The sequence below is a fragment of the Neoarius graeffei genome, chromosome 5 (genome assembly GCF_027579695.1).
Source record: "Neoarius graeffei isolate fNeoGra1 chromosome 5, fNeoGra1.pri, whole genome shotgun sequence".
NCBI classification, from domain to species: Eukaryota; Metazoa; Chordata; class Actinopteri; order Siluriformes; family Ariidae; genus Neoarius; species Neoarius graeffei.
Window position 1 is genome coordinate 32626815 of NC_083573.1, and position 12306 is coordinate 32639120.

Consider the following 12306-nt stretch of genomic DNA (forward strand, 5'->3'; position numbering starts at 1 on the left):
AGAATAAGAGCTAAAGAATACACATATATATATATATATATATATATATATATATATATAGGGCGGCACGGTGGTGTAGTGGTTAGCGCTGTCGCCTCACAGCAAGAAGGTTCTGGGTTCGAGCCCCGTGGCCGGCAAGGGCCTTTCTGTGCGGAGTTTGCATGTTCTCCCCGTGTCCGCGTGGGTTTGCTCCGGTTTCCCCCACAGTCCAAAGACATGCAGGTTAGGTTAACTGGTGACTCTAAATTGACCGTAGGTGTGAGTGGTTGTCTGTGTCTATGTGTCAGCCCTGTGATGACCTGGCGACTTGTCCAGGGTGTACCCCGCCTTTCGCCCGTAGTCAGCTGGGATAGGCTCCAGCTTGCCTGTGACCCTGTAGAAGGATAAAGCGGCTAGAGATAATGAGATGAGATGATATATATATGTGTGTGTGTGTATTTATTTATTTTTTTTTTTTGGGGGGGATATCGGCCCTCCTGAGCTTTGCATAATGTATTGTATTTGCTGTTTAAAAAAAAAAACTACAGTGATATTAAAAACATGGCAATGTGCGAAGATATAGAATATTGATTCAGTGTCTGGGATTTACAATATGCTGTGTGGAAATCTTGTGTATTATCTGTGAAACAAATCTGCCCACAACCATTTCCTCCAGACCTTGGTCCTGTGATTGTAATCTAATCTAATCTAATCTAATCTAATTTAATTCAATTGAATATAGAACAGCATCCAAGCATCCACCTTTTCTAACAGTTATATTTTTACCATCTGGTTTTTCTTTTCTATAAAATTAATAAAATATATTTTTTTCTTTCATCTTTGACTATATTCAAGCATTTCTGTTTTTAAATCTTTTTTAGGTCTTGTTTTAAGGTCTCGTGTTAGTTTATTTTAATTTTTCTTCTTCTTCTTCTTCTTCTTCTTCTTCTTCTTCTTCTTCATTTCCACACTCTTTTGTTTGTACTCCTTCGTGAAGCTTATAGTGCAGCTTATTATGGCTTATAGCTCATGAAAATCAGAAATCCAGTATCTTGCATGATTAGAATATATCCTAAGATCTCATTATCTCTAGCCGCTTTATCCTATTTCCTAAGATCAATAAAAAAAAGATTTATAATGCAGAAATGTCCAACTTCTGAAAAGTCTGTTCATTTATACCCTCAGTACTTGGTTGGGACTCCTTTACCATGAATTACTGCATCAATGTAGCATGGCATGGAGGCGATCAGCCTGTGGCACTGCTGAGGCGTTATTGAAGCGCAGGTTGCTTTCATAGCGGCCTTCAGCTCGTCTCTATTTTTAGGTCAGGGATTTCTCATCTTCCTCTTGACAATACTCCATCGATTCTCTATGGGGTTCAGGTCAGGCGAGTTGGCTGGCCAATCAAGCATAGTTATATCATGGTCAGCAAACCATTTGGGAGTAGTTTTGGCAGTGTGGGCAGGTGCTAAGTCCTGCTGGAAAAGGAAATCAGCATCTCCATAGAGCTTGTCAGCAGATGGAAGCATGAAGTGCTCTAAAATCTCCTGGTAGAGAGCTGTTTTGACTTTTGACTTGATAAAACACAGTGGACCAACACCAGCAAATGACACGGCACCCCAAATCATCACAGACTGTAGAAACTTCACACTGGACTTCAAACACCTTGGATTCTGTGCCTCTCCACTCTTCCTCCAGACTCTAGGACCTTGATTTCCAAATGAAATGCAAAATTAACTTTCATCTGAAAAGAGGACTTTGGACCACTGAGCAACAGTCCAGTTCTTTCTCTCCTTAGCCCAGATAAGACGCTTCTGACATGGTCTCTGGTTCAGGAGTGGCTTGATAGTAGGAATGCAACAGTTGTAGCCCTTTCCTGAAGGCGTATGTGCGTGGTGGCTCTTGATGCACTGACACCAGCCTCAGTCCACACCTTGTGAAGCTCTTCCAAGTTCTTGAATCGACTTTTCTTGACAATCCTCTCAAGGCTGCAGTCATCCCTGTTGCTTGTGCACCTTTTCCAGCCAGCCTTTTCAGCAATGACTTTCTGTGGCTTACCCTCTTTGTGCAGGGTGTCAATGATCGTCTTCTGGACAACTGTCAAGTCAGCAGATTTCCCCATGATTGTGGTTGCATGTACTGAACTAGACCAAGAGATACACAGTATTTATACTGTTTGAATAGTATTTTACTGAAACTCAAAATGAAATACTCTTATATTTTTTGCCTTTTTTTGTGCTGTTGACCATAATTCTCAAAATTGAAATAGAAAAATGCTTGAAACATTTTAGTTTATATGTAACGAGTTTAGACTATATTACATTTTCACTTTCTGAAATAAGTGATGGAAAATATTGAACTTTTTCACGATATTCTAATTGTTTGAGATGCAATAGTAATTCTGAGGCCAAGTTTACATTAGACCGTATCTGTCTCGTTTTCTTCGCGGATGCACTGTCCGTTTACATTAAAACGCCTGGAAACGCCGGGAAACGGGAATCCGCCAGGGTCCACGTATTCAATCCAGATCGTGTCTGGTCCGGTGCTGTGTAAACATTGAGAATACGCGGATACGCTGTGCTGAGCTCTAGCTGGCGTCGTCATTGGACAACGTCACTGTGACATCCACCTTCCTGATTCGCTGGCGTTGGTCATGTGACGTGACTGCTGAAAAACGGCGCGGACTTCCGCCTTGTATCACCTTTCATTAAAGAGTATAAAAGTATGAAAATACTGCAAATACTGATGCAAATACTGCCCATTGTGTAGTTATGATTGTCTTTAGGCTTGCCATCCTTCCACTTGCAAGTGGTAAGTGACGCGCATGCCCGATATGCACTGGGATCACACACACAGCGGCTCAGTCCCGAATCACTGCTCGTGCGCTTCACTCGCACGCTCTGTGAGCTGCGCAGGGCCGGAGTGCGCACCCTCCAGAGGGCACTCGCTGTTCAGGGCGGAGTGATTTGGCGCGCAGGATGCCTGCGGAGCCGAGCGTATCCGTGTATTGGCGTTGCTGTGTGCACGCGAATCGTGTATTGGTGTTGCTGTGTGCACGCTAATCGTTTTAAAAACGTTAATCTGATGATCCGCTGATACGGTCTAATGTAAACCCCACCTGAGGCACGGTTATAAGTTGGGGGTGGGACGGTGGTGTAGTGGTTAGCACTGTCGCCTCACAGCAAGAAGGTTCTGGGTTTGATCCCAGTGGCTGATGGGGGCCTTTCTGTGTGGAGTTTGCATGTTCTCTCCGTGTCTGCGTGGGTTTCCTCCAGGTGCTCCGGTTTCCCCCACAGTCCAAAAGACATGCAGGTTAGGTTAATTGGTGGCTCTAAATTGATCGTAGGTGTGAATGCTTGTTTGTCTGTCAGCCCTGCGATAACCTGGCGACTTGTCCAGGGTGTACCCTGCCTGTCGCCCATAGTCAGCTGAGATAGGCTCCAGCTTGCCTGCGACCCTGTAGAACAGGATAAGCGGCTACAGATAATGTATGTATGTATGGATGTAACGAGTCTAGAATATATTACATTTTCACTTTCTGAAATAAGTGATGGAAAATATTGTACTTTTTCATGATATTCTAATTGTTTGAGACGCACTAGTAATTCTGAGGCACGGTTATAAGTTGGGGGCGGTACGGTGGTGCAGTGGTTAGCACTGTTGCCTCACAGCAAGAAGGTTCTGGGTTTGAGCCCAGTGGCCGACGAGGGCCTTTCTGTGTGGAGTTTGCATGCTCTCCCCGTGTCTGTGTGGGTTTCCTCCGGGTGCTCCGGTTTCCCTCACAGTCCAAAGACATGCAGATTAGGCGAATTAGTGGCTCTAAATTGGACCATAGGTGCAAATGGTTGTTTGTCTATGTGTCAGCCCTGTGATAACCTGGTGCTTGTCCAGGGTGTACCCCGCCTCTCGCCCATAGTCAGCTGGGATAGGCTCCAGCTTGCCTGTGACCCTGTAGAACAGGATAAGTGGCTACAGATAATGGATGGATGGATGGATGGATGGATGTAACGAGTCTAGAATATATTGCATTTTCACTTTCTGAAATAAGTGATGGAAAATATTGAACTTTTTCACGATATTCTAATTGTTTGAGACGCACTAGTAATTCCGAGGCACGGTGGTGCAGTGGTTAGCACTGTCGCCTCACAGCAAGAAGGTCCGGGTTCGAGCCCCATGGCCGGCGAGGGCCTTTCTGTTCGGAGTTTGCATGTTCTCCCCGTGTCCGCGTGGGTTTCCTCCGGGTGCTCCAGTTTCCCCCACAGTCCAAAGACATGCAGGTTAGGTTAATTAGTGGCTCTAAATTGGACCGTAGGCATGAATGTGAGTGTGAATGGTTGTCTGTGTCTATTGCCGCTTTTCCACTACAAACGCGGCTGAGCCGTGCCGTGCCGAGTCGAGCTGAGTCGAGCTGAGCGGGGCTGTTGGAGTTGCATTTCGACTACAACCGCGCTGAACCGTGCTGGCTGGAAGTGGGTGGACACATTGGGTGGAGTTAGTGAAAGTGGGTGGACGTCACGTGATGTCGTTAAGCAGCGCAAACAGTGACATCAGTGACAGTGGCGGAACAAGTCAGAGCCGGGCCGGGGGCGGGGCAAATGACCGGGCCCTTTATTAAAGCTTATCATAACATCATTTTAGGCTACAAAATGTCCGCAACTGCGGTGTTTACCAATTTCAACACTACCGGGTGCAACTATGTTATTTAGTACATCAAGTCCTTCAAACGAACATGTAACTCAGAAACAAAAAACATTAGGATACTGTACATGGCTCATAATAAAACATCAATAGCCTATACTGCGCACATTATTTGAAGGGCATACGAATGAGCGCTCAGAGGTTGCAACGGTGACAGGAAGAGTCAGAGATAAAAGGAGGGCGGTGCAAACCTCACTGAATGCACTGTGTTTACCAATTTCAACACTACGGGGTGCAACTATGTTATTTTGTACATTAAGTCCTTCAAACGAACATGTAACTCAGAAACAAAAAAACATTAGGCGACATACTGTACATGGCTCATAATAAAACATCAATAGCCTACTGCGCGCATTATTTGAAGGGCATACGACGAGCCTTGCGCTCCGCGAACTCGTGCACGATGCTCTGTATGTCACTGATTCAGTGATCTTCTAAGCGGTAGTCTCACGACCCGAATAGTAAACAATAAACATGGAGGACATGGAGTCGTTAGTGTTGCTGGTCTTGGTGCTGTGGCTTGTTGTCACCGACAACGCCAACAGATACTGGCAAGAGCGTATAGATGAGGCGAGGCGCATAAGGCTTCAGAAATTCTCGTAATTCGTAATTATTCTCCTTCCGGGTTTGCGGTGTTTACAGATCCCAGCGCGCTCGCGGGGCGTGTGTGGGCATGTGAGGACACTCCTCCTCACCAATCAGTGCACAGGGGAGTGTCTGCTCACGCCCCCAGCCTCACTCGGCACGGCTTGGCTCGCTTCAGCCCCACTCCAAAACGGTGCGAGTTTTAGGGGCTAAGCAGGGCTGAAGCGAGCTGAGTCGTGCTGGTTTTTGGTAGTTGAAACGCGAGCCGTGTCGGGCTGAAGTGAGCTGAAAAAGGGTAGTGGAAAAGGGCCATATGTGTCAGCCCTGTGATGACCTGGTGACTTGTCCATAGTCAGCTGAGATAGGCTCCAGCTTGCCCGCGACCCTGTAGAACAGGATAAGCTGCTACACATAATGGATGGATGGATGGATGGATGGATATAAGTTGTCTTGGCGTGTCTTTACCACTAGGTGTCTCTGCGTGGACTGTAAAGCAGTGGGCGTGGTCTCGTGTTGTTGTTTTCCGGTCACAGGGCGTGGTTAGCGTGTCTGCTGCCGTGTTCCAGGAGGATTTCTCGCACACACACTGAAGGAGGGGTTTTTACTTTAACTGTCAACACAGCAGTGTTTGCAGACATTCAGTTCTTTCTGACTGCATTCCTAGCTTTCGGTAAGTAATCTCACTCTGAGCGCCATGTTATTCACTGTACAGCACACTGAACATAATGTGGATTATTATTAATTTATTAGGAGCTGAGCGGATTAGCTGTTTACGGCACATTGTTGATTAGACAGGAAATATACAGCTTTTTTTTTTAAACCAGATATTTATCTTTAATTTCCACAACTCTTATCCGAGCGTTATTGCTGTGTTGTAAGGCAGTGCGTCTAATCTAATCTAATTTGAGCTCGTCTTGTTTCCATGGCTACGCTGGCTAAGCTAGCTAACCCGGCTAGTCGGTTGAGGTTGCAGTTTGTTGACTGGATTTAAAGTCGGGTATTTTATATATAACACTTACTGTAGGAAGGAGAATGATAAAGCTGTGATAAAATAAAGCTAGTTAATGAGATGTGTGCAGTCTGTAATGTCGTGTGGTTTCAGTGTAAGTGTGGTTCGGCCTCGGGTCATGCTAGCCGATATGAGCTAGCTAAACGCTGAGTCCAGGAGCTGTGTGGAAACACTGGGTTCTCGGTTCATACCGGATGTGTGTATGATGTGCCGTGCGAGTCTGATGGTTCTGTGGTCTGGTTTTTGGTTTGAATGCAGTCCAATGAAGGTGTACAAACAGGAAGTGGGGAGATGGAGATGGGGGAGGGGGTGCATTTCACTCTCCCTGAAAAATACTGCAACGCAAGCTAAAAAATCCCATTTAACACTTATTATCTTCAATATCAAAAGGCTTGACTAAATAAACTTGGTTGTTTATTGTAGCCCTGTGATAGCTCTATTTACCATGCAAAAAAAAAATGTGGTGATAATGTTATTTTTGGTGAATGTATGGCAATATAGGTCATATTTAGCAAAATTACTCGTGTCATTTAGAAAAAGTGCTTTTTTGACCACAGGTAGCTCCAAAAGGGATGCACTTACATCATTCTTTATACCATAAAACACATATTTGGTTCCATATCATTGGAAACATAGTTAAGTTTTAATGTTGAATGCCAGTAAGTTTTCAGACTATTTTGATCAAATTAGTATGTAATTGTGTCAAAAAAAAAAGTCCTCTCCGAGACAGCTAATTTTTCAATATAAAATAACATATCTAAAATGATGATTTTCATCCTAAAATGTGGTCAAGATATTGGGACATAAATATTAGAGACAACTAACACACAGCTTACAGCCTTATATTTAAAAGCACTATGGAAGTCGTGGATTCTGAATTGTCAAAAAAAAAAAAAAAGTCCTCTCCGAGAATCACTTCATTTGTTTCTCCCAGCCCTGCTTAAAGCGACACTTAATCTTATTATAATACAAACTATTACACATGCCTATGTTCATATGTGTATTCATTTCCAAAAGTACAGATTTCATAGTTTTTTTTTTTAACCAGTTTTAATCAGTTTGAATTTTGGACCCCTGTGACACAAACTTTGTACCCTGATTGTAAAACAACCCTATGTGTGAAAGTGGTGTGAAAGTGTTTGCCCCCTTCCTGATTTTATTTTATTTTTTGCATGTTTGTCACACTTGAATGTTTCAGATCAAACAAACTTAAATATTAGACAAAGTAAACACAAAAATGCAGTTTTTTAAATTAATGAAGGTTTTTATTATTAAGAGGGGAAAAAAAATCCAAACCTACATGACCCTGTGTGAAAAAGTGATTGCCCCCCCCCTTGTTAAAACATAAACTGTGGTTTATCACATCTTTGGAAAGCCGAGTTCAATTTCTCGAGCCACACCTGTTCAGTTCTCAATCAAGAAATCAAGTTTATTTGTATAGGGGTTGTTTTACAATCAGGGTACAAAGTTTGTGTCGCAGGGGTCCAAAATTCAAATTGATTCAAACTGGTTCTTGTAGCAGTTTTTAAGTGAAGGACAAGTTAAAGAACAGATTTCAGGTAATTTTTTGACACGCGTGTGTGTGTGTGTGTGTGTGTGTGTGTGTGTGTGGTAGTTTTGTGTAATCTGCTATAAGATGGGAGAAACAAATGAAGTGATTCTCGGAGAGGACTTTTTTTGACTTGACAATTCAGAATCCACTACTTCCATAGTGCTTTTAAATCTAAGGCTGTAAGCTTTGTGTTAGTTGTCTCTAATATTTATGTCCCAATATCTTGACCACATTTTAGGATGAAAATAATCATTTTAGATATGTTATTTTATATTGAAAAATTAGCTGTCTCGGAGAGGACATTTTTTTTGACACAATTACATACTAATTTGATCAAAATAGTCTGAAAACTTACTGGCATTCAACATTAAAACTTAACTATGTTTCCAATGATATGGAACCAAATATGTGTTTTATGGTATAAAGAATGATGTAAGTGCATCCCTTTTGGAGCTACCTGTGGTCAAAAAAGCACTTTTTCTAAATGACACGAGTAATTTTGCTAAATATGACACATTGCCATACATTCACCAAAAATAACGTTATCACTTTTTTTTTTTTTTTGCATGGTAAATAGAGCTATCACAGGGCTACAATAAACAACCAAGTTTATTTAGTCAAGCCTTTTGATATTGAAGACAATACGTGTTAAATGGGATTTTTAGCTTGCGTACCCTGATTGTAAAACAACCCATATGTGCTTTTAACAATAAACATTGTCGCAAAGCAGCTTTACAGAATTTGAACGACTTAAAACATGAGCTAATTTATCCCCAATGAGCGCGACGGTGGCAAGGAAAACCTCCCTCATACCCCTTTTCCACCAAATCAGTTCCAGGGCTGGTTCACAACTCATTCAACTTGCGAGCCAGCTGAGAACCAGTTTGCTTTTCCATAGCTCAGGGTGCTAAGGGGAGCCACGTCATTACGTCACTGTATATGTCAGTTACGTCGCTGCGTTTGCATAAACCTTGGCGCGAACATCGAAGCAACAACAACACGGAGAAGAAGAAGAAGCAGCAACAACTAGAAAAGCACTTGGAGAGCGCAGACCTCCGCCAAGAATCCTTTTTAAAAAATCCGGGATCCAGAAGGTGATCCGGATCACCACCAAAATTTAATGGATTGTTACTTGTCCCCAGTTACACCTCTGGAAAAAAATTTCAGAGCAATCTGTTCATAACTTTTTTTTTTTTTCCGTAATGTTGCTAACAGACAAACCAACAAACCAACGCTACCGAAAACATAACCTCCTTGGCGGAGGTAACAACAATAATGGATGACTTCGCGTTTGTACAGCTGCTGCTTCTGGCTTTACGGTGCTTCATTGAGATCAGAAAACGGCAGATCCAATATGTTTGTGTTGATCGACAGGTTTTGAGTGGACGGTGATTATGTTCTAGGAGACATGTAATAACCTAATAACGTTTTGACTCTTGGTGTGAGATGGTTATGTTAGCCTTTATGAGCTAACGTTAGTGGGTGTTATGTCGGCTTTGGCGGTCTTGCTATTGTTGTTGGTCTTAACAACTCTGCCACCCCACCCCCCCGCTGACGTAAGCGGTTCTTTCCTCTGGACCAGCAGAGAGTTGGTGCTAGCCTGGAACCGGTTTTTCTGGCCCCAGAGCCAGTTCTTTGTCAGTAGAAACCGAAAACCCGGTTCCAAACTAAGCACTGGCCCCGAACCAGCCCTGGAACTGATTTGGTGAAAAAGGGGCAAGACGACATGAGGAAGAAACCTCGAGAGGAACCGGCCTCAGAAGGGAACCCATCCTCGTTTGGGCAACAACATTAACAGTCCTAACATAAAGCCAGCTTCGTTGATGCTATAAACCCCCCACTGACGGAAACCCGAGTGCAAAACCATTCACGACAACTGCAGTCCCAAAGTCAGCAAGTCAGCTGCAGTCCCCAGCCACAAAAGCACCACTGCAAGAGTCCGGAGCGTCCTCCAGGCGTGGCCCCCAACTGTCCACGTGGGGCCATCCTCTACAGGAGCGATGCGATGAGACTCCAACAAGACACAGGGCACCAGGATGTATCAGGCAGGTCCGAGGAGTAGAAGAGGTCAGCATCTCGATTCCAGGACCGACATGTAACTCGGGGGGGAGAGAAAACACAGGTTGTTAGGTATGCCCATTGTCACCTGAATAAGTAGGAACAGTATACATATTGCACTGAGTACAAGCAGGGACTCCGGCAACTAACTATGACAGCATAACTAAAAGGGGAGAGCCAGAAGGTAACACAGGCATGAGGGAGCCCCGGGACAGAAAGCAGCAGCCACTACACCGTCAACAAACTCGAGTGAGCAAGCGAGTGGGGGACTGACAGCATCCATACATCCCAGTTTACCAAACCACTCTGTCTGAGGATCCTCCAGATCTACACCTTTACCTCATAAACACCATTAGCAAAAGACTTAACAGATGTCTTCAGCCTAGACTTAAATCACTTAAATAGGACCTGCCTGACAAAGTGAAGTCGACTAAAAGGTCCTCAAAAGCTAGACATCATGCTGCGATCCAAAGAAATCCAGGAACAAATGAGAAAGTAAATGAGATCTAATCAGTCTGGAAAAGGTCATAAAGCCATTTCTAAAGCTTTGGGACTCTGGCAACCACAGTGAGAGCCATTATCCACAAATGGCGACAACACGGAACAGTGGTGAACCTTCACAGGAGTGGCCGACTGACCAAAATTACCCCAAGAGCACAGCGATGACTCATCCAAGAGGTCAAAAAAGACCCCACGATGACATCCAAAGAAATGCAGGCCTCAGTTAAAGTGCATAACCTGGACCAATTTTTTTATTATTATTTTTTTTATATATGACAATGTCCTTTTACACACTCATCCAGAAGGGTAATTTTGCACAAGGCCGTCTGTCTACAGAAGAAAAAAATAAAATAAAACGCATCTGGAAAAATCCCAAGGGAGTCTGGAGCCAGATTCGTGACGTTACCTGCGGAAGCGCCAGCAGGCTGCACGAGCTTTGCATGGTTTCAGTGCACAGCCTGTGTAGACCAAGCGCTCCCATTTCTCTCTCATTGTCCGGTCTTTTGGGAAACGATGAGTACTAATCCCATCAAGATTGTTGTTGCTACACCCTCCTACGATACATCTGTTAACCATTTTAATAATTACGCGATAACGTTGAAGAAATTTGCAGAAAACCATCAGGTCGTTTTCTCATAAACAAACCAGCGCTGACGTAGGATTCAGAGGGAGGTGTCCTGCACGCGACGTCACGAAAATCAATGTTTCCCTGGAAATCCAAATGCCAAGTTTTTTCAGAGGCGGACCAATTCGCCTCAAATGGCTTGATTTCAACTGAATTTTTCTGGTATTGCGCAAGGTAAAAAAAAATTGCGCAAAATGTGACAGATATTTGACCAAAGTTTAATATAAAATAGGAGAATTGCATTGATCTCGCTCCTGAATTTACCCGTGATATGCACTTTAAGGTCAGTGTTCATGACTCCACTATAAGAAAGAGACTGGGCAAAAATGGCCTGCATGGCAGAGTTCCAAGACGAAAACCACTGCTGAGCAAAAAGAACATAAAGGCTCGTCTCAGTTTTGCCAGGAAACATCTTGATGATCCCCAAGACTTTTGGGAAAATACTCTGTGGACTGACGAGACAAAAGTTGAACTTTTTGGAAGGTTTATGTCCCATTACATCTGGCGTAAAAGTAACACAGCATTTCAGAAAAGGAACATCATACCAACAGTAAAATATGGTGGTGGTAGTGTGATGGTCTGGGGCTGTTTTGCTGCTTCAGGACCTGGAAGGCTTGCTGTGGTAAATGGAACCATGAATTCTGCTGTCTACCAAAAAATCCTGAAGGAGAATGTCCGGCCCTCTGTTCGTGACCTCAGGTTGAAGCGCACTTGGGTTCTGCAGCAGGACAATGATCCAAAACACACCAGCAAGTCCACCTCTGAATTAGGGATGTTAACCGATGACCGTTTGACCGGTGGTTGACCGAATCAACGTTAACCGGTTAATTTTTTTTTTTTTTGGTTGTCGGTGGAAAAAAAAAAATCGTTTTGAAGCTGCCGATTTTGGAGCGGAGAACCTGGAATTCTGTGTTGTAAACGCTTGGGGCATGCCATGCGGTGTAAGGACGACAGCTGACAAATCAGAAACACCCATTCAGTCATGTCCCGCCCTCCCGCCCCAGTTAAAGACAGCTGACAAATCAGAAGCACCCATTCAGTCGTGTCCCGCCCCAGTTAAAGACAGCTGACAAATCAGAAGCACCCATTCAGTCATGTCCTGCCCCAGTTGAACACAGCTGCTACCAGTGTTGCCAGATTGGGCGGTTTTAAGTGGATTTTGGCGGGTTTTGAACATATTTTGGGCTGGAGAACGTCAGCAATATCTGGCAACATTGGCTGCCACTCGGCGAAAGCAAAAGTGTAGACACAGGCTTTTTAGCTTACAAATTACTATTCTGTTTTTTTTTTTTTTTTTAT

At 43.7% G+C, this 12306-nt stretch overlaps 1 protein-coding gene across 2 annotated transcripts in view; it reads left to right on the forward strand.

Annotated features, from left to right (window-relative positions):
* Positions 1-5811: 5811 nt before the first annotated feature.
* flot1b (flotillin 1b) overlaps positions 5812-12306 on the forward strand; it is a 57821-nt gene continuing 51326 nt past the window's right edge. Inside the window, exon 1 of one of the 2 annotated variants that reach the window (XM_060921574.1) lies at positions 5812-5932. The gene's annotated coding sequence lies outside the window, so the exon portion shown is untranslated. The remainder of the gene's footprint in view (positions 5933-12306) is intronic. The other variant, XM_060921575.1, reaches the window with a different exon arrangement.